The sequence below is a fragment of the Pteropus vampyrus genome, unplaced genomic scaffold, assembly GCF_000151845.1.
Source record: "Pteropus vampyrus isolate Shadow unplaced genomic scaffold, Pvam_2.0 Scaffold15, whole genome shotgun sequence".
Classification (NCBI taxonomy): domain Eukaryota; kingdom Metazoa; phylum Chordata; class Mammalia; order Chiroptera; family Pteropodidae; genus Pteropus; species Pteropus vampyrus.
Genome location: NW_011888796.1, coordinates 6,059,632 through 6,083,389, shown reverse-complemented (window position 1 = coordinate 6,083,389; position 23,758 = coordinate 6,059,632). Strand labels below are relative to the sequence as shown.

The following is a 23,758-nucleotide window of genomic DNA, read 5'->3' as shown; positions in this document are numbered from 1 at the left end:
TAGTGGCAGAGCTAGAGGTGGATCCCATATCTCCTGGTTGCACGTCTGTCAGCAGGAGTCTCCTCTCTCCAGCAAGGCCTTTCCCTTTTCCCAGTCCTGTCACTTCAAGAGATCAAGACCTGGCAGCCTGAAATTAAGGCTGCACAGTTCTACGCCACAGCCCAAAGGAGAGCCTGCTCATTTCATGAGGTTGTGCCACCCCACACACAATTAAGTGTGGATATTTTTCTGTGCTCTCACCATAGAGACTGTCCTATCTACAGAAACTGTGGTTTAAAACTTGTCAGTTTTATAGAGATGCTGCTGCAGCTCAATGAGGGGTGATAAAGACATAGGTAATTGCTGTAGAATAATACTGCTGCCAAGAAGATGATTGAACTCCCACACAGAAGGTGAACAGATGGTATATTTATTGAAATTCATAGGCTGTGAGATGGAATAATTTAACTGATGGCTGGGCACCCTCATTTCAGATTGACGGAGGCTCACGGAAAGCGAGTGTGCCGCTAGGTGGCAGGATCACCCAGGGCCCAGTGTGTGTCTTCTCTTAAAGGGAGGCCTGGATTCAGTGCACACAGAAGATTCCCTTCAGTTCATTTCCTAATTGGGACTGCAGACCTTCCCTGTGGCTGAGTGGGAAACCACCATTTTTAAAAAACTTAAAATCACTGTAATTATAAAGTAAATATATACCACTAAGGACTTTGGCATGGAGGAAAAGCCACCAAATGACTGGGTATTAAATCACAAAAGAGAGAGGGTCATGTGTTCCAGGGGGCAGTGTCTGGACCAGGAGTAGCTGTGGGCTCCAATAATCTTTCAATTATTGGCCCATCTGGGCCTGATGACGTCTCTTCCCTGTCGGTTTCCTCGTTCCTTAGCTTTGCCCACTGCTTGTAGTGCAGAATGGCAGGGAAAACCCTGATTCTGGAAGCTTCATTTTGGAATTCGATAGGGCTGGTAGCATTATGTCAAGGGAGGAATAAAGGAATCTATTGTGAACTAATGTGAAGGGATGGAGGAAATGATGGGATGGAAAAGGTAGGCTGATAACAGTTTAGCCTGTGGTGGTTCCCTGTCCTAATCTCTGTTGTCTTAGTAATTAATTTTTTATTTTCCTTTAAAAAAAAAACCTTTGATTTCCAAATCCAGAGCACTAAAAGCTTTGTCAGTGATTTTGGGATGCCCACCTGCTTCTGATTTTATGTGGGAACCACTTCCTGTTCATGTTTAATTTCATAAATGAACCCATTCACCCACTCGAAAATTTTCATTGAGTCTTTCTTTGTCTAAGCTTTTACCTTTTGCTTGTGTCTCAGTTTTCTCATCTGTGAAATGGGGATAGATACCTGTCCCATAGGATTGTGGTAAGGATTAAATGAGCACTGTTATGTAAAATACTTAAAACAGTCCTGGCCAATAGAAAGTACTCAATACATATTAACTGCTATTTAGTACTTCTCTTACTATCACTACCATTACCTACTACTGTATTACTACTACTACTATTACTATGAATACTACTATTACTCTATTATTACTACAACTATATAATTACTATTGTATTACTACTATTGTTACTCCTACCACTGTATTCTACTCTTAATTTGAATTTTTGAGCCCCTATTTCACCTAATTGCAGAAGATAATCTTGTCAATTTAAGGTAAATTTAACCTCTTTTGGATTTTTAGGTAAATAGTTAAATTGGAAAACTCTTCTTTCTACCACTTTGTTTTTCCTCAGAGGATGAGCTAACCATCTGGGGTTTACCCCCAACCCTGTGGTGGGGGTAGTGCCATGTGGTCCATAGTTATCCTCCCTCTACACTGGGGTGCCTTATCTCCATTTCAGTTTGCTTTTTGGCCTGTGTTCTTATATATCTCAGAGGTCTGGGTTGGCCTCTTCTGAGCCATTTTTTGGCCTGGTTGGGGCAGGAGATGGGATGGACAGATACCAATAATAAATTTTCAGATGTTCTCTGGCTTTGTGCAGGCCTCCTGCTTTGTAAGGCTGAGCTCAGTCTTTTTACCTTGGTACCTATTGGGATCAAGCTGGACCAGAAGTCTTCTTATAAGGCCTACAGGCTTTCTAGGCTATAATCCTGGGGTTCTCAAACTTAAGGGAGGTTCTATAATTCTCTGCCTTATCATCTCTGCCTTACCATCCCCCTAACCCTAGCACAATAGAGCACCATCCAAATTTTATTCTTCCTTCCCAGCTCCTCAAATCCAAACTCATTCATGGAAGAAATTCAAGTATGGAGCAGGCAAACACTTATTTTTGTTTGTTTGTTTTAATTTTTAATTTTTTGGTGGGAAGGATATTGGGAGGAGGATAAGTTCCTGAGCCTCTGAAATTATAGCATAGAAGTGACCAGTGAGGGCTCAAGTGTATTGTCAGCCATGAGCAACATGTGCTTAATAGTTGTTCTGGAACAAACTTCTTGGATATGGACAGCTTACCACTTCAAACTGAAAACAGATGGTGCTGGTAAGGCTAGAAGAACAAATGAAAATTATGGACTGTAGATTCTATAAAGAGATATAATTTCTTTGAATATATATATATCTCTTCAATATAGGCCAATAAAATACTGCCAGTAGGGACCTTGTCACACTTTTAATGAATAAACAAAAATGAGTTTCCACTAACAGACTGTGTGCCTGAAAACAGTTTGTTTTAAGCATTTTATGGTCATCTTATAATTATGCACTATTTCTAAAGAAATCCGTAAACTCTAGAGACCTCTTCTTTTATCATATATTCAAAAAGAGATGGATTAATGCAGTTTCCTTTCATGTATTTACTTGAGATCAGAATTAGTTGTTTGTTAGAATTGAGATTTATCCTATTAGATTGTGATGGTCTAAGTCAGAGGTCAACTGTGGGCCATACCTGGTCCACTGACTTCTTTGTATGGCTTAAGAGCAAACAGTAGTTTTTACAATCTCAAATGGTTGAAAAAAATCAAGAGTAATATTTCGTGACATTTGAACATTATGTGAAATTCAAATTTCAGCGTCTATAAAGTTTTATTGGAATGCAGCCATGTTCATTCATTTACGTGTTGTCTCTGGTTGCTTTTACACCACTTTGGTAGAGTCCAGTAGTTGCAACAGAGACTGTATGCCCGCAAAACCCAAAACATCTACTATTCGACCCTTTACAGAAAAAGTTTGCTGACCCCTGGTCGAGGATGTAGATGCAACATAAAGAGGAATTTAAAGGAGAGCATTCTGTGTAGAATTCTCTTTATATTGTCTACAGGTAAGAGCAAAACAGCCCTATTGTGGAGGCGTTGATCTGAAGGAAGGCGGGAGGGAGAAGTTGTGCTTTCATTAAGTAGCACATGGTGTTTGTGTCAGTTCCACCTCTCATCATGGCTCTTAAAGCCTGCTGTTATTTTATGCCACCTGCATAACCTGATTTGCATCTTAAATGAATATCCAGCTACCACTTGGACTTTTTTGTAAATAAGGAGAATGGCTTTTATGAAACCATCTGTGGATGAAAAATAAATAGCAGCTAACAACAGTCCTGGAATATGTGATTGAGGGAGCTAGTGCACAGCAAGTGTCACATGGCTGATTTGCTTCCAGAGTCAAGAAACTGCTAAAGAGATTTCAGTCTTGATAAGATAAGGGAGGCAGGCAGGAACCATCTGGAAGATGAAGGGAAAATAAAGCCACTTGAAACCCATAGACATTCCGTGATGGCTACACTTGGATCAGGGACTGGGCCAGAGCTTGTACTCTCATCCTGAATCTCCTGCACCCTGGAGCTCTTGGGTCTTGCCCCATCCTGGAGCTGGCATGCTTTCTAAACAGTCATGGACTCCACCTCCTGTGGGGCTGCACTTGTGGCATAGGAGGCTTTTTCTGTAGACACTCAAATCAAAGAGGTTTTAACATCTGGACTCAGGTCCCACGTTTATGATGCTTTTTGTCTTGATGATGTCAGAGGTTAATGACTGAGTTAATCTTTTTCTTTCCTTCCTTTCTCTAACCACTCCTAGTCACCAAGTGCCCTCAGAGGAGTTGTCAGAAGCAAATTGCAGAAATGTGGCAATTTCTTAGCTTCTAAATGCAAAATAGAAGAGACAAGGATTGAGGAAGTAAATGTGACAAATCAGAACAGTTCTAATTGAGTTTCTCCCTGGCATTTCCCCTCTCTCATCCCCTCTCAGTTCCCCTCCTTGAGTAGATAAGGATTTTCTGACCAGGGATTGGTCAGAAAACCCTCTTTCCTTTGGCTCCTCCTCTCTCCTATACCCTGTCCCCTGTCTTCCACCCCCCCTCCTCCCCAGAACATAATACCATGTTTGTGCCCTATTTTTCTTGATTCCCACTTCAATCTGAGTCCTGGGATTTGGGGACACAATTATTGCCCCCCACCCCCGCCCCTTTGATTAGGGATGTGACTGTAGAGAGGATCCATGTCTGGCATCCTGGGTAAATTCAGGGAGATGGCTGATCTCGTGGAGGAATTCCTGTAGCCATCATGGCACTGTTGTACAGGAACCAGCTGCTAGGTGTGTCTAAGCTGGAGAAAGCCTCAGAAGTCTCTGCAGATACTCAGCGGTATCCAGGGCATCCAGAGTTCCTTTGGCTCCCTCCGATGGGGCGCAGACACAAAATGAGTGTATGCTCAAGACCTGGAAGAGTCTTTCAGACAGCACAGGGGGATGTGTGTTGGAAAGACATGACATGGATAGTGTCTGCCTGTGTTGTTCTAACATCTCAGTGGATCATGAGCTCCAGGGAGCCATTCAACGAAGCACCTCTTCCCCGCATTTCCTATGTGAAGGACTGGATGGGATGCGTTATCTCCTCAGAAGGAGGCTGTGAGCTCCCATTCTCACCACCATCAAGGCGGCCTTCTCTGGAACTTAGGGACACTTTCAGGGAGGAGAGGGACAAAGGGGAACGTTTTCTATTTTACTGAGTTTTAATTTTCAAGAGAGACTCAGAATCAGAAATTAAATTAAGTTATAGGAGTAAAAGTTATGTTTGTTGCACATCAGAATTTGTGATTTATAAAATTTGTACCAGATATAGTCACATTCATTAAATGCTATGTGCCAGGTATTGTACTAGATAATTTTAAAGCATTTTCTCATTTAATTCTTTTTATGACTTTGTGAGACAGGTAATCTAATCTCATTTTGCAGAGGAAACTAAGGCTTTTGAAGGTACATTGTTTAGCCTAATTAGGGTTATGTAGAAAGGGTGGAGCTAGGATTTGGGGCCAGTCAGTATGACTGGGGTGCCACCTGCTCCACATCCACTAATACTTGAGTGTCAGGTAGGAACCTACGATAGGCCATTGAAATCTACTTTGCATATAGCTGTTAATGAAGCAAACCTTCCTTTGATGAGGAAACTTTCCTGGGTCTTTTATCATGTGCCAGGTGCTCTGCTAGGCATGGGATACAAAATGAATAACATTCATTTCCCTCCAGGGATATAACAATCTGCCTACTTTTAGTTCTAACACGTGGAAAGTACTCAGTATGGACTAGTTGAGTGAATACATTCGAAAGGTACAAAAGCATCAGTAGGGGAAAGACTGTCTAATTTCAAGTGTAGCATCAAGAACTTTGCAACCATGCTCATAGAAAGAGAACTTGAAAGACTCAGAATCTGGTGGAAATATAGATTTGACTTTAGAATGATCTCTGCCTTAGGCAGTGTGGAAAGCCTGTTGGTTAGAAACCTAATCCTAGCTGAACAAAGCCCTAGGGAACAACTGGGCTCAGAGCAGAGACAGGCTGATCTGATCTGAGAAGTTTCCTTTATTCTTAACATTGGGACCGATAAGGGAAACCAGAGTCAGTGAATCTCCCGGGGTGGAGCTGTGTTCAGAAGAGAGAACTCATTTCTGGAAACAGCACCCCCTTTTTTGTGTCCACAAAGCTAAAAAAAGGAATAATGAAATGATTGATGTAGGTAGGAAATCTAGGTCATATTATTTCTGTTATCCCATAACACACTGTTGAATACGGGATATACAATGAGGCTTCAGGTTTCTCTAAGGGAAAGAAGAAGGAGCTGGTTCCCATATCATGCCATTGGGCTGCAAGGCATTAAGCATGGTCCTTCAGCTTTCTGCCATTTTCTTGTTGGTACCTGTGTTTTGAAAACAAATGGTCAGGAAGGCCCATTTGTTGAAGTCGTGTTAGAGTGTCAGGGATCTTTGGTGGTTTGCAGTAGACACTGGCTCTGGTTACTTTAAATCAAAAGGGAATTTACTGGAACAATAGAGGATCTACACAGGATAGAAACAGCGGCTCAGAAAGGGCGGGAACCGGGTGACACTGAAGGTATTGAGGCAGAAATTTCTCCATGGCTCACTTTGGGCAGCTCAGTGGGAGTCAGTTACCTTCAGCCTTATTCAGGCTTTTCATCATTCTCCTAATTCTCCAGAGAGGGAGGGTCTGTTTGGCCTGGCTTGGACTAGGTACCCACCTCCTGGGTGGTGAGAAGGCAAAACCTCTTGATTTAAGTCCCAATGACTAATCCAATGGAGAAGAGGAAATTCCTCAAGGAAATAGATGGAGGGTTGCCGCAAGAAGGCGGAGTGGATGCCATACCCACATGAGCACCTTGGTGGGAAGGGTTCAACTTCCTGTGGCTTAGGTTCCTTGGCGTGGTCTTGACAGGCTTTCGTGATCTTTTTCTACTTCTCCCTCGGGTCATGCCCATGATAGCAACTCCTTGTGTCCTGCCACCTTCATGTCCTTTTAGTTTAACCTGATCTAACTTTCCCTCTCTGACCTGTGTATCTGTGTTGCATCTACTCTTATATCATGTTATCTTCACCAGGCACTAATCTCTTCCTCCTGCGGCCTCTCATACAACTTTTGTTTTTTTGAAATGTTCTTCTGATTCTCCTTTTTCTGGCCCAAAAATTCCCTGTGTACATATCACTGCTGCTATAGTGAATATAGACAAAGTACTTCATATGTCTTAGTACCTAAGTACTACCTGTATATTAACTCATTTAATCCTCCCACTATATAATATATAGGCGGTACTTAGTCGTAAGTACCACCTATATCTTAACTCATTTAATCCTCCCACTATGCTGCTAGCATCTCCGTTTTACAGGTGAAGACACTAGCAAAGGAAATGAAATAACTTGTTCAAGGTCAAACAGCTGCTAAGTGGCTGGAACAGAATTTGAACTCAGCCTTCTGGAAGCAAGTGTCTGTGCCCTTTAACTAGTCTTATCTATCTTTCATGTCTCCTGTACCCACCACACCCGTCTGATATCAGTTCTACCTCTTAACTTAATAATTCTGTTTTCTCCCTGCTCTATTCCCACTGCCATGCTACCAGCCCCCAAGAGTCACGTCATTAGCAATAAAAAAATACGCTCCTCTCACCCTAGTCATTCAAGAAATTCCAAAGGTTTTAGAAGTTCTGCACTCAGAACCAGGATGACCAAATATATATGTTATTTTATATCACAATATCACACATGCTGTAACTGAGTCCTTCGTAATCTGTTTGGAGAACGCTTAATATGCTACTCATTCTTCAGGTGTATTAAGCACCCTGCTGCCAAAGATACCTTACCAAAAAATTCAACATGATGATATTGTTTATCTGCTTATAACTGAAGATTTCCTATCACCACAGGCCATGTCTTTTCATCCTTGGCACAGCCTAAAAGGACCTTTGTGTCTTGACTTCCCATGTGTCTGGCAAAAGTCCTTTTTATACTCCAAGGCCCTGTGCACATAGCATCTCCTGTGGGAAGCCTTCCCCACCCACCACAAGCACAGTAATTTCCTCCTCTGCGTTTCTATCATAGTCTGTTCTTAGGTATGCTATAACACTTTCCTGATGTATTAGTTTCCCAAGGTTGCTGTAAAAAAGTACCACAAACTCTGTGGTGTAAAGCAACAGAAATTTATTGTCTCATAGTCCTGGAGGCTAGACGTCAGAAACCAAGGTGTCACAGGGCCATACTCCCTCTGAAACCTGGCTTCTGGTGGTTTGCTGGCAATTGTTGGCCTTCCTTGGCTTGTAGTTGCAAAACTCCGATCTCTGACTTGGTAGTCACATGGCATTGTCCCTGTGTGTCTGTCTTCACCTGGCCCTTATAAGAGCACCAGTCATACTGGAGTAGGGGCCCACCGTTCTCCAGGATGATCACATCGTAACTACTTACATTTGCAACAACCTGTTAACAAATAAGGTCACATTTTGAAGTACCGGAGGTAAGGGTGTCAATATGTCTTTTTAGGGTGGGGACACAATTAAACCCATAATACCTGGCTATGTTGTAACCTTTTGTGAATCTGTGGTCTCCTCTACTAGACTGAATCACACCTTATTCATCTTTGCACCACTTGTTCTGTTCCATAATGGGCCATCAGTGAATGTCCCGGGTTTGCCTCCTTCCATGAGATAGTAAATTGTGTGACGGAAAGAGAGGAGTTGTGCTTTCTTCATTAGATTATGAATGAAGTGGAAAGTAAGTTGGGATTTCTTCTTACTCTCATGGAAGTTCCACGAGAGCAGTGACTCTGCCTACCTGATTGACTAACACATCCTTAGTGTTAGAACATGTCCGAAATAGAGTAGGTGCTAAAGAAATACTTACTAAATAACCATAGTTTTTGAGTTGGATGGAAACTGTTGAATGAGTAGATTAAAATTGTAGGAAGTAAGTTAGAGGTAATTTTAGAAACACTTTGCTAGATTTTACCCTGGCCTGGTCTTTGCTGTAGTTGTTTAGATTAATTCATAAGCTTTAGCAAGTGAAGCTGACTTCTTGCTAGCTGCCAGCCAAGGGGTAAATAAAGGTAATCACTGCTGGGGTGCTGACGACATCGGATTTTTTTTTTTCCCTGTAGATCAGCGTTCTCTGGAAGACTTCATGGGCTTCCTCATGTCCTCCAAGGGTATCACCAATGAGGGAAGTTTTGCCAATAATTCCTGAGAGGTTGATCCTGTTTTCGTCTATTCCTGAAAACTCCCAATCATGAGAGACTGAAACTCAGTTTACTCCTGTGTACTGCCCACAATAGTATTCAGCTCAGTCCCACCCACTACCTGGCATACTGATAATTGCCTAGTCCCACTGGTACCGCTCATTCCTGGCTTTTCTCAGGGTTTCCCACTTTTGTGGAGTTTTCTACTATGGATGCCTTCAGTTACTTGATTTAGGAACTTGATTTAGGACTATCAACTCTGAGTAGGTCAAACTTTGCCTTGTTTCCTTCACGTTCCTGCTTCCCCCTGCAGTTCTTTTCCAGGTGTGGGCAGCTTCCTCACACTGCAGCATGTCACAGAGGGCAGAGGCCAGCTTCCTTCTAGGACTTCACTGTGGGAAGCTCAGTATAATGTAAAATGCAAATCTGAGATTCCCTCTACCTTAGAGCCAATGTAGAGTCAGTTTTTGAGTTTCCATGATGTTATGAGGTTTGTGTTTCTTAAAATTCATATTTAGGTCAAACTTTTATGAAGTGCTTTGAGTACTAGCCTTCTCTAATTTGAGTCTTGTGTCTTGGAAATGTAGTATGTGGAGAAAATTTTTATCTCCAAATTATGAATATAAGCAGCTGCCCTGCATCCTCTCAGAGGTGCATGGTTGGAGTATGTCTCTGTCACTAAAACAGACTCTTTCCCATTTGCTGTGTAGTCATTTTAGTGACTGGCTGGACAGCATAAGCCCATAGTTGTAATTATTTCAGATAAAGTGGAACTACCAGGGAAAGAAAATGTGCCCTTTGAGTGCTGGTGCATGAATAGGAGGAGCAAGTCACGGCTTTGGAAATGCTCACCGATGTGCCATATTCTTCTTACTGGGCCTCTAAAGGCCGATTGACTGAGGCCCTGGCCCACTTTTGTCACATATATTATATTTGTGAATTTTTCCCTTTGTCTTTTCTTTCCTATTTCTCATTACTATAATTAGCAGCTCCTAATCATAATTCACTTGAATATGTGGGACCACTGGGAGGTTAGAACCATAGCAATTATTGAAACAGGGAGATCATTAACATTCACTTACAGGAAATGAAGGAATAATCATGAACGCGTTTTCTTAGGTAGTCTAAGACTTGTGATTCCATCTAATTGCTTCTATTTTAGGTGGGGTCAAAATAGAGTAGCAGGTATTTACTTATCACCCACTTCAAAACCTCTCTCTTACATTTTTCCTTGCTCCTTCAACAACCTAATATAGAAGACCTACCAGCACCGATTTATACCTTGGGGCCGTAAAGATGAGTGAAACCCAATGCTGTTCTCAGATGCTTAAAATTCCATCCAAGGCATCCCTTTAGCTTACAATCTTGATTTCTGCCAACAAATCTCTGTGGGAAGCTTCAAGCTGTTATCAAATATTAAGACCTTTGTGTGAATGACTTTCATGAGTAGGGATGTCCAAAGACTCATGCTTTCACTTTATAGTGTAGAGTTTTTGCTTGGAAGTGACTTTTTAGGCAGTAACTATATTTCCCAGCCCCTCTCATATCTATCTGGGGCCATATGTTGTTCTGGCCAGCAGGATGTGGAGACAAGTGACATAAGCTGCTGCTAGGCCTAGGCTGTGTTGTTATCTACTTGCCCTGCTGGCTGATTGTCCACACCTAGGGTCTCCTTGGAAGTCAAGAGTTGGTGATAGCAGGATCTTCAGTAGTCTAGGCCCCTGAATAATTGTGTAGAACAACTGCCTTGTTCCTACTTTCTGCTGCAATTGGACTTCTGTTGTGTTAGCCACTGAAAATTCAGGTTTATCTAGTACCACATCTAGTGCTACCCTAACTAATAAAGTAGTAAAACACTTGCTTAAATAATTTGAGACAACTCTTAAGCTCTTTAGAGAAGAGGAGGAGGGTATTGTGGCCAAGGGTAGAAGAGGCAGGATCTAGCAGTGGGCCATAATTAGGTAAATTTCTTTACCTAATTACTCTTGTTAGAACTGTGTCTGCTGTAGCACCGATATTGGTTAAAAGGGATTTCTCAATGAGTTAACATTTAAGATTTTTCTTCCACTCTTCAGCTTTCTTTCTTTTTTAAAAAATTTATTTATTTAAATTAGTTTCAAGTATACAGTACATTAGTTAGACATCTATATAGTTCATAAAATGATCCACCCACTTGCTTCCTTCCTCCCCTGGCCCTCCACCTAGCCATCGTATTAATGCTAACAGCATTCCCTCCGCTGGGCTCCCCATCCCCATGCCCAACTATCAACTACTAATTTGTACTTCTTTAACCCTTCACTCATTCTCTCAACCCCCCAACCTCCCCTCCCCTCTGTCCGTCACCAAATTGTCCACTGTTTATGAATCTGTTTTCGATTAGTTTATTCTTTTTGCTCCTTAGATTCCGCATATAAGTGAAAGCATGTGGTATTTCTCTTTCTCTGTCTGACTTATTTTACTCAGCATAGTAACCTCTAGGTCCATCCATGTTGTTGCAAATGGTAGGATTTCATTTTTTTTAATGGCTGAGTAATATTTCATTATATATATGAACTATAATTTCTTTATCTCATCATCTGTTGATGGGCATTTAGTTTGCTTCAAGTATAGTGTTTCTCTTTCTCTTATTTTCATAGCCTGGAGTGAATATTTGTAAATCATCTCCCATAGTCCTAAGCAGTAGAGCACACGTATTTTAGTTTCCCCTCACTGCTGGCTCCCATGTCAAAATTTAATCTTATATAAATAAGTAGTTGCATTAAATAGTTCAGGATGTACTATCTATCCGTCCATCCGTCCATCCGTCCATCCGTCCACCGTCCATCCGTCCATCCATCCATCCCTCCCTCCATCCCTCCATCCCTCCATCCCTCGATCCTTCCATCCCTTGTACGTGCCACTTATTTTGTGCCAGAAGCTCTGTGAGGCTCTGAGGACACAGATAAATGTGACACACAGCACCTCTTATTTCATGGAATTCTAATTCTGAAAATTAGAAATTGTTTTATAAGGAATTAGTATTTTAAGTGCCTCTTGTCCATACCCTGTGCTAGAAGTTGTGGTAGATATCAGTACATAGAATTTCTGCTCCAACAGCCTGATTGAGGCAAAGACAGGCCTGATTACCCTTTGTCTTCACAACCAACAGAGCTAAGGGTGAGGAGAGCTGGATAGAGTGGTTCAGTTTACTCAAAAGCCACTTGGTTTATGGAAACTTTAATCCAAGTGCATTGTATAAATGGCTGTTAAATATCCAATCATTTTATTCTTGGTTATAGCTGCTTTGAGTATTTTCAATAAAACACTTATTTGTGTTTTTTGAGCAAGACCATACATTAACTAGAGATGTTTTTATGAACGATTATGACCAATGAAAATTTACTCATTTATAAATAAATTATCTTAATTAACTATCTGTGTTAGTTATCTTCTGGCATGTAACAAATTACCCCACAAGTTTGCAGCTTAAAACAACAAACGTTTGTTATTTCACAGTTTCTGATGTCAGAAACCCAAGAGTGACTTACCTGTGTGATTTTGGTTCAGAGTCTCTCTTGAGGCTGTGATTAGGGCCATCGTCTGAAGCTTTGGATGGTGCTGGAGGGTCCACTTTCAAGCAGGTGCACTCAATAGCTGTTGACTAGCAGCCATGGCTCCTCACTTCCTCGTAGGGCTGCTCGTGACATGGCTGCTCCCTTTTCCCACAGTGTACAATCCAAAAGAGAGAGCAGGGCACAATATTCTTTATGATCCAGCCTCTGAGTGACATACCATCACTTTTTCCATGTGCTATTGGTTATGCAGAAAACCCTGATATAACGTGGGGAGAGACTATGGAGAAGCATGACTGCCAGGAGGCAGAGGTCATTGGGAGTCATCTTGAAGGCTGGCTGACTACTGTAATATCTTTTCTCTGTAACTTTTTTCATTCTTATAAATACCATTTTAATAAAATGAGCATATGACCATGTTTCTACAAAGATTCTCAGGTCATCTTAGGGCTTTTAGGACCACATGCAAAGAACATAGAGCATGAAAGACTCCTTTTGTGTATACATAGGGGTGTGTTCATAGCCATACAGTTTTGATTTTATAGCCTCTTTTTTTAAAAATATGTTGCATTGTTTTATAGTCCTCCCTTGATCAAGGCAGTGGGACATCCATGTAGGATAAGATCAGCCTTTGGTATTTAAAGGCTACTGTTTACCTGTTTTTTCTTTCTTTCCATTTTCTCCACCAGCATGCTGACTGCAGAGTTGATTTGGGTACATAAATTTAGCCGCTTAGTGAAATCGTAAGGTGTTCCTTTAATTTGATACTTTATAATGACAACAAGACCAAATTGAGGGGAACCTACCATATGTCATAAACTAAATTAGTGGTTTATGAATTTTTCAGGTCATAAGAATTACCTGCCACTTGTTAGACATATAGATTCTCAGCCTGGTGCCGACCAATTGAATCAGAATCTTCTGAGGAGAAGCCTGTGCTTTTAAAAAAGTACTTTTTTGAAAGTACTTTTTAGGTCCCATAATATTACAGATTGTTGATTTAGATCATAATGGAGTCAAGTGAACTAACTTATTGGGTTTCAAATATAAATGTTTAGCAACTGGAAATAGAATGAAGAAGAGAACAATTTTAATAAGCAGCTGTTGTCTTCCCCATTTCTCGTTATGAACATGTGCCCAAAGTGAGCAGGAATGGGTGCTGCTGTCTTCATAGTGTGAACTCCATAGTCCCCATAGTCCCAGCTGTGAGCATCTCTCCCTCAGTGTAAATCCAGGGCTTACGTGTTCCTGAAACTCAAGCCAGCTTCTGCATCTGGTGCTCAACCAAGAAGCAGCAATCCATTTCAAACACTGAAATCAAAATGAGCCATACTGTATATTTTTGAGAGTACTTTCAGGGTAATACAAAATATTTTCCAGGTAATTTGACTATATGCAATTTTACATCAAATGCTAACTTTAAAACCTCATAAGAGATACTACTGCATTGTATACACGGTATATACTACTTGTTTAGTTTCCCGTGGCTGCCATAATGCCACAGATTTGGTAGCTTACAACAACAGAATTTTATTCTCTCTCAGTTATGGAGGCCAGGCGTCTACAACTGAAGTGTTGGCAGACATGTGCCCCCTCTGAAGGCTCTAGGGGAGAATATCCTTGTCTCTTCTAATGTTTCATGGCTCCAGGTGTTCCTTCACTTCTGGCTGCATAATTCAATCTCTGTCTTTGCATGGCCTTCACCTGTATCTCTCCTCTGTGTCTCTTAGGACATTTGTCAACAGATTTAGAGCTCACCTGGAGAATTCAAGATCATCTTATTTCAAATCCTTTATTTCATTACATCTGCAAAAACTTTTTTTTTTTTTTTTTTCAAGTAAAGTCACATTCACAGGTCCTGGGCATTAGGATATGGACATATCTTTTTTGGAGCCACCATTCAACCCACTACACTACTGTAAAACTGAAAGCAAACTATATATAATATAACTTGTAATGTCTGGAGTTAACTATCAATTTTTTTTAACTGACTATTTGTGGAGCCTTTAATAAAGAATGGCTAAAGCAATATTTATCCATGCCCTTGGTCTTGTCTGTACCTATATCTTTTTTTCTTTTTCGTTCCCTCTGCATCATTCTCTGATGTACCTTACTCATTTCCACAGTTTATGCTGAACCATGTATCACACCGGTTTTGTTGGTTTTTGACACAGTAATGGTTATACAATTAGAGTCTTCAATTTCTGTTTGCATTCACTTAAAAAGTTTAGTCTCAAAGAATAGGAAATTTCTGCCTCAAATCTGACAGCTATATTTCTATTATGATAACTATTTCTATTCCTACTTGTTATTATGCATATCCATATAAATACAGGCACTCCAATTTTATATTGTTTGTTCCTAATATAACATCATATTACCTTAATACTTTCTGTAAAATGTCTACTGTCTTTAAGTATGTTCTAAAACTTGAAGCTAGCTTTGGTGAGATGAGGTAGTAAGCCCCCTATGTAGAGCACTGAATGGCTTTCTACCATTTTCAGAAGGTTGTTTTCCTGTGTTTGTTTTCAGTATTTCATTTTTATACATTACCCCGAGCTGCTGCTTGTCCTTTGGCAACAACATGCCGTGTCACTGGGATTTTGTTACAGAAGAGTTTCTTGCCTATTTGTTAACTATACAGGCAGCACTTTTAATTTAGTAACCTGAACTTTTCTGAGTAAAATTTGTAAAGTGTGACCATACAGATTTCTTTTATCCTGAAGGACAAATATTTTACAGAAATTCTTTTTTTTTTTTTTTTTAGGCCAAGCAACCCTTGGTCGACCTCACAGATTGCAAGGACCTTGTCAGTTTACAATCTCTCTCTTTTTTTATATATATATATTTTACGCCTACAGCACCTGGTCTTCCTAGGTGGTCTCTCATCCAAGTATTAACCAGGCTCGACCCTGCTTAGCTTCCGAGATCAGATGGGATAGGGCTTGTTCAGGGTGGCATGGCTGTAGACTTTACAGAAATTCTAACTGGATAACTCGATACTCCTGAAATGGGTGCAGAGGTTGAATTTGAAGATCTGGCTGCAGACTAGAACCTAACTAGGTTTGAAAATCTGTTGTCAGAACTAGGCATTTGCCAGAATGGTCCAAGGACATTCCTTTAATACAAATTCAACCCCAGTCAATGTACTTTTAAGTATTTTAGATCTAGAAGTTAAGGCTTGGCCACTTTAGAGGGGCATTCACTTGGTTACAGTTTTGGATTGTTTAAGCCACATTTGGAAAAACAGGTTCTCTCCCAAGCCCATCCTCATTCAAATGATTGTTGTTTTTGGTTGAAAAATCTACAAAAGAAGATGCCAGTGGATTTGCATCATTGAAATAAAAGAGCCACATTAGATGAATAAGAGGCACAGAGGAGCTGTGTCCAATGTGTTTAAGAAAAAGCTGAAAGCAGAGCAGCTTAAAAAATTGAAAGCATTAAAATCAATATTTAAGAGGTTCGTTTAACCATAACAAAAACACCTTAGCAACAGACTTTTTTTTAAATAGAGCTTTGCAAAGGCAGTGGAGCTCTCTGAGCTATGATTGGCCTCTCAGTGCAGTGAACCCGTGAAAAAGAACTCGATGTTCCATTGAACTGGAAGCAAATTACGTTGCCAGGGAAACCAGCCCCTCGGTGCTTCTCAGGTGAAAGGATGTTTGATCTTTAAAACAACAGAAACGGGAGTTTACATGAGGAATATTATCTGCATTGCCCAAAAAGTGCAGTTAGGGGAAAACAAGTACGTTATTGTTGCAATTTACCGTGTGATTATAGAGGCAGAAAATTGTTGGGAAGTCATTTGGTATATACCTTACAAGAGATGCTGGCAAAAATTCAACTGCAAATTCATTAATGTCATGTATATTTGCAGTATGAAGATGGGAGTGATGTCTTCAAGCTTTAATGCCATTTAATAACTAATTTTGATGAACGAATTAATATTTTGTATTATTTCTCTTGGTACATGTCCCATTCTGGGAGACTAAAGATTTATCAAAACTTACTTTTAATTTAAAAAGTTTTCTCTAAGCACCGAGAAACAGAATTAAACATTAAAAAGTGGGGAATATGAAGTCTTCTTTAAAATAAGAAGATTGGATAGGATTACTGAATTTATTTTCATTTTGCTTTTGACATCTGAATAATGTTGCACTGACAACATCATACACAAGTATAACATTGTGTGCACTTAGGACCAGTGAGTCACTTGTTGGGTACAATTTCAAAACAGTCGGTTTGTATTACCCTGTCTTTGGGAGCTCTTTGAATTATTGAATTAAGACAAGGTTTATGGCCTTTATATTTGCTGTCTAGCAAAGACTGTTGAATAATGAACTACATTTTTAATCAAAGATTTTCTTTTACTCGAATCCTTTATTTCCCAAGAGGCCTGACCTGATTTATTATGCTGAGTTCTCTAGGAGGAGTCTGTGTAACCTTGGTTTTCTTCTGAGAGATGAACATTGACTGAGGGAGCAGCGAGGAAAATAATAAAATTGACTCTTGGAAGTACTTGAGGTGTAGACTGTCCATCCAATTATCCATCTTTTCATCTCTCCATCAAACACTTTATTTCCCCAAATACGAAGCACTAAAGGAGCTACAAAGACCTAGTCTCTATCACTGCACTCTCTTGGTAGGGACGGATAGAAACAGGATGAACTAAAGCCACAATAGAGCTCTGTGAACAGTGCCTGGGATGTGATAGGCACTCAAGAAACCTTTGTCAAAAAGAATGAATAGATATAAAGTGCAATAGAAACATGAGGTAGGGAGTGATGAATTCTACTGGGAAATCTGGAGTCTTGGTCCTCCCTCATTTCATCCAAGTCTTGCCTCAAATGTGATGTCCTTTAAAAAATCCTCTCCTACTCCATGTCCCCACCCTACAGACAGCTCAAATTTATATTTCCTTGCAGCACTATATTTTTCTTCTTGGTACTTGTCACTGTCTGAAAATATATATTTATTGTTTACTAGTTTGTCTGTTTCTACCACTAGACTGTGAGTGTATGAGTGTAAGGATTTTGTCTGGCTTGCTGCTGTATCCCCAGAGCCACAGTGCCCAGAACATAATACATGATTGCCAAATATTTGTCGAAAGGATGAGTGAGTAAATGAATGATGGATTCTGGGAATACAATTTGCCACAATGGAAACATGAAGACTTTACACTTTAGTCAACATAGTCTATGGCCTTGAGTAGATTGATGGGCTGGACCCCAATTTTTTTTTTTTAATTCTTTCTGCACCTTTTTAAAAAATCCTTTCTACACCTTAAGGTTGCTTTCAAGGAAAAGAAATTAATGTCATATCATACATTCAGAGTAGAGTGGTATGGGATGCTGATGTATAATTTTAGGTGATACGTAATTATTGCCATTTTCAGGTTTTGAAATTAAATAATTTTCTGTTGGTGGAAATTAAAGAAAATATTCCCTGCTATTATGATTATGGACGCTGGACTTTATTTACACTGGATTTAGCTTCAACCGAAAATGACAGAGAAGAAAATAAGATCATCCTTCTTTGTTTTTTTTTTTTTTTCCCCAAAGAAAGCTTGAAGACAACAAAGCTGAAGGGAGGACCTTACATCTCTGCATGCTGAAGATACACCAAGCAAAATAAATCTCCATGGGAAGAGAAGGTTGGTTTTGCCCAACACAATAGTCTTGTCTACAAACTTTTTTATTACAGTGCAAAGGACAAGAAGCCACACACAACTGGAGAAGTTGCAGCTGGAGTTTTACCTGGCAAATCTAATATTTTGAAGCAGGTTTTAGAGAAATCAGGTAGATCACATCTCTTTAGCATGCAAATGGATGACATTACCAAGATCTCTCAGGATAGCCTCTCCTGTTTTTGCTATTTGAGGAGCCCTTTCTAGAAACGTTAAAAGCCACTGACATCTTTGAAATGATGTAGAGAGTTATAATTTGTTCAGTTTGAGAGAGCATTAATCTTTCTGTAATATGTATATTTCTTATGTCAATTCAAGATCGGAGAAGCCTCATGTCCTCTGAGGCTGAAGTTCAAGCAAAGTTTCTTTGCCAGACAAAACTCCAACTGGAAGGAAAATCTTGGTCTCTGAAGCCAGATGAAGCACAGATGAAATATACCTATTTTTGCCATTTCGATGAAGCAAAAGCTCCACATGTTATGTTGTTGCTGAATCATGATGTCTATACAAAGGAATCTCATTCAGCCACATGCATACTATTTTAGCACACTCTTAGAATTCCCCATTTTTATCTCCAGTCTTGAGTTGAAATCCAGACTCATTTATCCGAGTGACATGTTCATTTGAGTGTCCTGTAGGCATCTGTGATTGAACATGTCCAAGACAGACTCTTGATTTTTCCTCAGTACCTATTCTTCCTTAAGCATTCCTCAGTTGTGTAAAGTGGCACTATCTGTTTGCTGAGCTCAAAACTGTGGCATTATCCTTAATTCTTCCATTTTCTTCATAACCTATAACCTATGTATCAGCCATAACTGTTGGCTTGGCACTACCTTCAAAAATATATCCACTTCCTCTGCTGTCACCAAGGTAGAAATCACCATTACCCCTCTCTTGACCTACTTATTGAGGGAGTCTCCTAACTAATCTCCCTTCTTCAACACCAGAATGGAGCCTATTCTCCACACAGCAGCAAAATAAACCTTTTAAACTGTAAATCAGGCCTCGTTACACTCTGGCTCAAAACCCTCCAGTGGCCTCCATCATATCAGAATCAGATTTAAATCCTCACCATGGCACAGAGGGACGTACATGATCTGGTTCAACTTTATTTGCTTCCGCTAGTCTCCCTACCATGCTCCTAATCACTTAGTCTAGAAGAAAACCTTTATACTCTCTGTGTCTTCTAATTTTTCTTCATATGTTGTGGTTAGGGGGAGACATTAAATAATACCCCTCTCTTCCTGTCATGTTCTGAATTTTATAAATAAGACACCAAGGACAGTCAAAGGGTAAACGAAATGTCAGTCTTTTTCATGATAAAACTGATTAATGAGCATGGCTTTAGATCTTTGGCCAAGAGAGATATAGCAGCAAAGAGAACAAAGACCCTGTTCTCATGGACCTCGTATTTTAAAATGATAAATTCTTTTAAAAATGCTTACTGTTTATATATATGTATCTATTTGCCTATGTATAATGTTCATATGTGTATATGTATGTTTTATATATAAAAAATACATAACCATCAAATAGGACCACAATATGAAATTCCCTACTATGAGAAATTCTTTTAATTTCTAGATCTCAAGGTTTTGAAGCATCTAATTAAATGAGAAGCACAGATTTAAACTAATTTATTTTGAGAGAAATAAAAAACCTACTTGGAACCATTTGGCAGAAAGGAGTTAATTCTCTATTGGTTTTCTTTTTGAATATGTGTGTATATATGTTTATTATATGAACATATATGCACACATATATGTTTATTTATACAAATATATAAATATTTATATATAAATATATAAATAAATAAACATATATACACACATATTCATATACAATTGAATTTGTGTATAAACATATATACACAAATATATTTATATATTTGAATTAGGTATATATTTTTATTTCTCAACTCACCATGATGGGTGATTATTTTTGGTCAGGTTGCCACTATAACGAAAGTAGATATCTTTGTGAATTCCACAGCAGGAAAAATTTCTCCTGTGTGCTGGAGTCTATCATGACAATGCCTTGTCAGTTGATTTTTCTATGGGTAGACGTCTGTAGACCTCTGGAAACACTGCAGAATTTGTTTGAAGGTTTCTTCTAGTTGAAAGACCTTTATATTAAAGCATGGGTTATTAATCCTCTCACTGCTGACATCAGTGCATCACTGATATAGTCTTTGCCAAAGATGATCTCATGGGTTTGAGGACAAAGGAAATGGCACAACGTGAATTCAACCCAAACCTTGGCGCATTCTTGGGTTCCTTGATACAAGTCTGCCTGTCTGTCAAGGTGAAAGATGGTTGCTTTGATTCTTGGCTGCCGTGTCTTTATGAGTCATCTTTTTTCAGGACTTGTTTACATTCTATTTCAAAACCATTTGATAATATCAGCTTACTCAAGTCGAACAACTTCAACCTTCTTGTTGAAATTTACCTTAGAACAAATTTTTTTTCTAGGGCAAGATATGGATTTATTTTCGTCATTGTTCAGAAAATACCATTTTTGCATGAAAAATGAGTGAGAAACATAGCTCTAGGTAAGGCCACTTGCATAGTCTACCTACTGAAGGAAATAAATCTGCAGTCTACAAGTGTGTGTTTATGTGTGCTTTTGTTAATTTTCTGCTATTGAGAGCTTATATAAGACTCTCAGAGGGTTTTGTGACCCCATAAAGTGAAGGTCACTGTCCTAGAGAGTTCCATCTTTGCAAGGACATCCATTGTATTGCTTATACAGCATCCGGTGCCCTCTTCTAGTAATCGTACTTGGTGTCTTTGGCCATCGTATGGAAGGCCTATAGCCTAGCTCTAATTAAGTCAACGAGCCTATCCATTCTCTGGGCCATGGTGACAAGTACCTGACCCTAGTGGTCTAATTAGAGCCAGTTTCAAGTTTTCTTTTAAGATGTTGAAGAAGGAAGCAATCTTCTACAGGAGTTGGAGCTATAATGATAGAAACCTGGAAGTGTTGCTGCTACCTTAAAGGGAACCCCTCCTAACTCCTAACCTGAAAGTAACGTCAACACAATTGACAATAGAGCCAAGAGGTCAAGAAGGATTGCTTCCTGATGTTGTCTGAGCATCTGGATCTGATCATAAATGATTTTAAGTTAGGTGAACAACCTGGTTTGTTTGTTTGTTTTTGCTTACAGCCACTTGAGTTGTCATTTTTTGTCACTTGCAAATAAAAGTCAAGACCATGATGTAGCAAGGCTTTTCTAATTATAAGTAAACACAGACCTATAAACTATAAGCAATAATAAAGTAGGAAGCTTTTTAATCTTAGTAACCAAAGCTTTGGCATGGAGGAATTTTCAGACTGATAAAGATTGCCAGTCACTATTAATGGTATTGACAAAGGTGAAGTTTCTTGTTCTGTTTTAAGCACACTATGACTCAGTGCCATGTTGGAAAGACAGGTCTGGGAACTCTGAGTAGTCAGTCAGTCAGATGGGGAAGATACGGCAGCTACCCAGAGCAACTGTGGGAGCGGGAGGTATATGCTGCAGCTGACCTGAAAGTAACTGGTGTTGATGTCTGAGAACACCTGGATGAAAAGAGGATGAAGAGGAGGGAACAGAGAAGATGGAGGGAGGGTAGTAAAGGAAAAATAAAACTAAAAATGTCCAGCGATAAGGGGACTGAGTAAATAAATTATGGCATATTTTTATGTTGAAATATCTAGCATCCATTAAGAATTATATTTTAAATGTTTACTTATATTCATAGAAAGATTCATGATATATTCCCTGACAAGAAAAGCATGACATTTTAGAAGAGTATGGTTCTTTTTTTCACAAAATACATGAATATGTATAAATATTAATTAAACATTCTCAAAAATACCTCTGAAAATGCAAAAAATGTTTATCTGAAGGGAGTGGGATTAGAACGATTTACCTTTTTTTTCTTTTGCTTGTTTGTGTTCTGATTTTTCTATAATGAATATGAATTACCTGTATAAAAAACAGAAGCAGAAGGTAGCTCCTGAGAGCAAACATGTAGGCAAGGCATTTTAGGTGACAGAGAAATGTAGAGGAGAGAATTAAGAGTTATAAAAACATTATTCTAACTTTTGAAAATAATACAAAACTAAACTCAACATATGGGGAGGATTCACAGAAGAAAAGGCAGGTCCTGGATACAGTTTTAAAAGTTCAGCATGAAAATGAGTGACTGCTGTTTTAAAGCTCCTTTGGCATTAGTTTCCAATTTAATTTATTAGGTAGGTTTTACTTCAATGGGGATATATCTTAACTTTGCTGAAACACGTGTTTCATGAAGAGATCTACCTGTCCACCTGATAGAAATATGTTGTTAATCACAAGAACAGGTAAACAACAGATGCTCAGAGAAGCACCACTCTTTCCTACCCTGTTCCTATTTTTCTAAGACAGACTTTTATCATCTCTTCTCCACACTAATACAACAGCCTCCTAGTTAATTTTTCTGCTTCCAATATTTTTACCTCTTAAGGACATTGTATTAGTTCCTTATTGCTACTGTAACAAATGACCACAAACTTCGTGGCTTAAAAGTACACAAATTTATTATCATTCAGTTCTGTGGTCATGAACTTGTTGGAAAGAACAAGCTCCTTATAAAAGGTGAGACAAAGGGATCCAAGAAGAAAGTGGTTGACCCATTTTCTAAGGAAGATTGGTGTGATGTGAAAGCAGCAGCTATGTTCAATATAAGAAATATTGGGAAAACACTAGTCACAGGAACTCAAAGAACCCAAATCACATCTAATAGTCTCAAGGGTTGTGTTTTTGAAGTGAGCCTAGCTGATCCGCAGAATGATGAAGATGCATTTAGAAAATTCAAGCTAATTACTGAGGATGGTCAGGGTAAAAACTGCCTGATTTCCACGGCACGAATCTTACCTGTGACAAAATGTCCTCTATGGTCAAAAACTGCTTCATCTCTGTGGTGTTGACTTTACTAAAAAATGCAACAATCAGATTCAGAAGATCTCTTATGCTCAGCCAACAGGTCCACCAAATCCAAAAGAAGATGATGGAAATCATGACCAGAGAGGTACAGACAAATGACTTGAAAGAAGTGGTCAATAAATTGATTCCAGATAGCCTTGGAAAAGACATAGAAATAGCTTGCCAATCTATTTATCTGCTCTATGATGTCTTTGTTAGAAAAGTCAAAATGCTGAAGAAGCCCAAGTTCGAGTTGGGAAAACTCATGAAACTTCATGATGAAGGCAGCAATTTTGGAAAAGCTACTGGAGATGAGACAGGTGCTAAAGTTGAACGAGCTGATGGATATGAGCCCCTAGACTAAGAATCTGTTTAAAATTCAGAATTTTCATGGTGACAAATAAAATCTATTTGTGATATTAAAAAAAAAAAGGTCCGAAATGCATCTCGGTGGGATAAAATCGAGGTGTCAGGAGGACTGAGTTTCTTTCCAAAGGTTCTAGGGGGGTACATTTTCTTGCCTTTTCCAGGTTCTAAAGGCTGCTCCTATTCCTTGGCTTGTGGCCCTTTTCCTCCACCTTCAAAGCCAACAATAGCAGGTTGAGTTTTTTTCTTGCTACCACTTGTC

The 23,758-nt window shown here is 39.3% G+C and overlaps 2 pseudogenes; one reads left to right on the top strand and one right to left on the bottom strand.

Moving 5' to 3' along the window:
- Positions 1–15,348: 15,348 nt before the first annotated feature.
- Positions 15,349–15,467, bottom strand: LOC111735837 (annotated as a pseudogene).
- A 6,120-nt stretch (positions 15,468–21,587) lies between these two features.
- On the top strand, positions 21,588–23,494 carry LOC105310008 (annotated as a pseudogene).
- The last annotated feature ends 264 nt before the right edge of the window (positions 23,495–23,758 follow it).